This window comes from Spinacia oleracea, chromosome 3 (assembly GCF_020520425.1).
Source record: "Spinacia oleracea cultivar Varoflay chromosome 3, BTI_SOV_V1, whole genome shotgun sequence".
In the NCBI taxonomy this organism is placed as follows: domain Eukaryota; kingdom Viridiplantae; phylum Streptophyta; class Magnoliopsida; order Caryophyllales; family Amaranthaceae; genus Spinacia; species Spinacia oleracea.
Window position 1 is genome coordinate 70,450,289 of NC_079489.1, and position 4,788 is coordinate 70,455,076.

Consider the following 4,788-nt stretch of genomic DNA (forward strand, 5'->3'; position numbering starts at 1 on the left):
TCATCTTGAAGTTTCAACTTCAAACTCCGTCTTGAAAATGGATTGGAAACTCCGTCTTGAATTTCACCATGGGAGGCGCCATTTTCTTCAAATAGGATAAGCTATAATTGAAACTAATTACAACTATTTGATGGTACGCATACCATATTTAAAATTAAAAAACTTTGGTGCATTAGACCAATTTTACATTCAAATTAATGGTTCGCAGATCATATTTTCTATCCTATATGGGCCATACTAGTCACTTTCCATAACCTGCAAAACAGTACATTTACAATATACCATTCACCCATTCATTTATCAATGAATGGCCCGCATAGCAAGTTAGTAGAACATATTATGCATCACATAAATATTTGCAACAATTAATCAAGGGTTCCAATAATCTACAAATTATTCAATCCTTATTAATTCTAATCGAGTTGTTTTAACCTTAAAAGAATGTAGACCTAATCAAGAGTTTAATGAATAAAATACTCCCACTAAAACAAAGAAATTTACATGCTTTTCAAATTTTAAACATAATATTGTATTTCCTAGTCCAACCGGAAAATTACTATTTTAATTAAAATTTAAAGCTCATATAAAATAATATTTAAATCCTTTAATTTTATTTTCAGTTGATTAAAATTAATTAATATAAATTTTATCAAGGTTTTAATTTTAGTAAAATAATTAGTATAAATAAATTTATAATAATTAAATTAATCAAAATTAAATTCCGAGAAAAAATTAAGTTACGAATTTAAATTTAAAATTTTCAACCGAAAAATTAAATAAAACGGCCCTTACGTACTAAGGCAAGGCCTTAGGCCGAAGCCCAAGCCTCGCCCAAGCACAACACAGCCGCAGCGCCCAGGCTTGCGATGAGTGTGGCCGAGTGATGCCCATCGCTGCGGGCTGTGCTCGCTGCCCTTGCGGCTGTTCGCTTGCTCGCTGATGGCTGCCAGCGCTGGGCAGTGGCATGAGAAGCGCATGCGAGTTCCCTTGCTCGTATGCTGCTACCTTGCCTCTTGTCTGGCGCTACGTAGCATCATTGCCCTTCGTTTGCTCGATCACCTACACGGCACAGCCTATGGCTGCCGTGCATGCCTCGTTGCTCGCTGCCTTGTACCGCATGGGCGACGAGCTCCCTTGCTCGTCGTCGCATGCCCGCACAATGCAAACACCCTTTAAGGGTAACACTTAGCTTCCATTGCTTCGTGCATGAAACATTGGTGATCGGTTTTATAAAAATTAATAATTTTTATATTTTAGTTTAATTGATGAATTAATAAATCATATTAATTTCATTAAATTCGGGCAAAATTCGAAAATTTATTATTCAAATTAATTTCCGATTATATTTATTTTCATGGATTCAAATCTAGGTCATAAAATTTTAAAAATTTTCAATTTTAACAATTTTACGGTGGTTTTTAATCATAGGATCCTAATTAAATTGCTAATAAATTATGAAAATCAAAACAAATTCTAAATTATTCGAATTTCAACAAATTAATTAGAATTACAAATTAGGTTGTATAATTAACAAGATTAGGCTTTAAAATTGTTAAACATATACAGTAGGTCAATCATAGATTCAAGATTTACATACAAGATTCGCAAATATTTAATTTAACATCATAAAAATTATAAATTTTGCGTTCGAAAACCAAAACCTCCTAAAACTCATAGTTAGGCTTCGAATTTGGGAATTCTGGGTTATGCGACAAATCTTTGATTTTAGTCAAAAATTTTAAACGCCGTTTACATGCGAAATTCACTATAAAATTATACGATTCCGACCATTATTGACAAAACTGCCGAAAAATCCTGCGAACATTTAATCAAATAATCGCACGAATTTGCAATTAATTACATACAACGAAATTAATCACCCCTTTAATTCATTACAAATTTATAAAATTTAACCATGTTAACTATAATTGATTTATGGAATTAATTAGAGGCTCGTGATACCACTGTTAGGTTATGACAAATATAAAACATATATTTCATGCGGAAAAACCATAAATCCAGGAATCCAAATTATTGCCACATAGTCAATTAGCATAATTTAGGATACATATGTAACACCCTAATAATTCTTGCTTTTATAAAACCATTTTCCAACTTAAAATAAAGGAATTACTAAAGTATTACCGTCACCGTGATAACGGTTAAGGCTAGTACCAGAATTACGCAGCGGAAATTAATGTCAACTAACTTTCAAATCAACATAAATAATAATTATTGAGGCCTCCTACAAGTTTGAACCACAACGGCCCAAAAAACAAGGTATTTAAAAATCCAACAATTCAAAAAATAAGTAAAGTATTAAAATAGTTTCAAAGCACAAAATAATGCAACTCTCTTAATCATCCCAAGCTACATGATTTCGATCGTACTTTGATCTACCAACCTGCTAAATAAATCTACTCCCCAACAATAATGCAAGTGCAAATGATGGATCATCATAGGGTCATTAAGGCGAAGGCCATGACCAAAAGACATAAAGCACGTAGTCAGCAAAAGCCGAGTACTTACAAGGCTAGAGTGAAATAAAACTATAAACATGCATCACTCGCTTAAGTACTAATCAACGTGCAAAAGCCATTTAATAATATCAAACAAATCATGAATACAAGACTCGACACTTGACTCGACTCTTGACTCACAATTTAATTAGAATAAACTTCGAATGGGCCAAAACAATATTCCATAAAGGAAGAGTGTTGGTGTAACGCCCCGACCTCTAACTCAAGTAATTAAGCAGCGGAATTACCCTAATTTGGTTGGGACATTACCGCCGTAACTCCCTCTTGGGAATTACAAGGCTATTATCCTCATAATACTTTTATTAAACTAATATAACTATGTTTTATATTAATATTCAAAAGTGGCTTACATAACTTAGTAGAAAATTCTTACTTGAACTTAGTACAAATTAAGCTTAAACTAGGTGAGCTTTAATAAGACGAAATCCTTGCCACTAATCGCATCCGCCGTCCCGGTCGGCACCTAAAACATAAAACAAAACGGTGAGCCGAAGACTTAGTAACATACTACTCTAGCAACGTAAAATCATTTCAACTCATTTTAGTTACTAAAACAGGGAAAATAGAATATCATAAAACATTTAATAAAACATCATATTAGTTTATTCGTAAACTTTTCTTTATTAACATACTAATTGTTGGCAAGTATAAACTGGTGGAACGTCTTCCACGATGGACCGGTGTCCATAAGAGCCTGTGCTCAACTGTGGGCCTGTGCCCCTGGGTACATGCATGACCGAAACTGTAACCTGTGAACTGAACTGATATTGCCAACACAACTAGGTCTTTCACTTTTATTTATCATGTTTTAATTAGTTTTATAATTCCCAACCTCTGTACTTCAGTTGAAGTAAAATAACTCTTGAGATCAGGTGATCAATAAAACATAATTGTTTCATGGTTCTCATAAATATCATATAAATATGAAATAGTTTACTTAAAGCATACTTCTTTCCCGCAAATCATAAAACACGATAAACATGATTAAAACTCAATTGTAACATCGTAATTTTATAATCTCATTTAGAAGGGACTTGCGGGTACTAGCAATAGCCGTTACCTCAAATTCGTGATTGACTAGGCTTTTTCTCTAACCTTGATTACCGTCCTTCCTGAGCTCCGAGGGTCGAGATCTTTATGAAAAATAAGTATTGTCATCTTATTACTTACTTTTAATAATAATAATAATAATAAAAATAAGTGTGATAATTTAAACACATTTCTTTTTAAAGAATAAGAACATATTAATTAGCTTATAAATCTTCACTAATGCATAATCTTAGTATCTTACTTTAAAAGTCAACTATAAGGAAATAAATCTCACAAAATTTTTTAATTGGAAATGAAAGCCCATTTAAAGTTTTGATAGAAACAAAGGCCCATTTTACCAAAATACGAAAGGGTTGAAGCTTCCAAAAAGAAAGGAAAAGCTTACTGTTTGCAAAACCGAAGAATGGAGGAGCCGAAGAACACAGAAAAGATCGGCTGCTAGCTGGGTGTATGGCTTCTGGTCAGGACCCGCACACACGAGGTGGCCGGCTTACTAGGCGAAGGTGGGTGGTAGCAGAATGCCGGAGGCAATGCAGGTGATGGTCGCTCGCGGTGGTTTCCGACGATGGTCTCGGTTGTTCGAACAAGATTAAGAACTTATAATTTTAATTGGATTTGAAGGTAATCTGATTTTGTATCTCTTTTGTGATGAATGGGCCTCTATTTATAGGGGCTATGGTGTTCTCTGGTTTCACCAACTCAGCTTAATTGTGTTGACAAATGGAAGAAATGGAGAATGGAAATTGCTGATTAAGAGAGGCTACTCTAGTTTTAGATTGACCGGTTTACAAGTAGGTTTGATGATTTAGCAAGGTAATTGATTGTTGTAGAGACACATGGAGAATTTGATGGTTGACCTCCATTTCCATGGTGACACGATTGAAGGAGAAGAAGAGGGCTGGGAACCTGATTTACTCACATAGGGGCAATTCAGTAATTAAGTATTATTTCAGATTTTAATTCTCCTTTTTGCTGAAAATTCGAAAATCTAATTAAAATAATTCCTTAATTAAATCACAAAACCTAAAAATAATACTTATCATTAAAACTTTTAAAATTTTTGAAAATCTTTATTAATCAAGTTAAAGCTTAATTAGAAGGCTAATTAGAATAATTTGCATAATTAATCAAGTTTAAAAATGTAGGGTATTACACCCTCACCCCCTTAGAAAAAGTTTCATCCCCGAAACTGGAGCTC

General features: G+C 33.6%; 1 long non-coding RNA gene across 1 annotated transcript; it reads right to left on the reverse strand.

The window, feature by feature from the left end:
* Positions 1-2,582: 2,582 nt before the first annotated feature.
* On the reverse strand, positions 2,583-4,506 carry LOC130469103 (uncharacterized). The gene is made up of 3 exons (XR_008929477.1): positions 3,976-4,506; positions 3,601-3,673; positions 2,583-3,003 (listed from the first exon to the last, which is right to left on the reverse strand). It is a non-coding gene; the product is annotated as an uncharacterized lncRNA (long non-coding RNA).
* Positions 4,507-4,788: the final 282 nt, after the last annotated feature.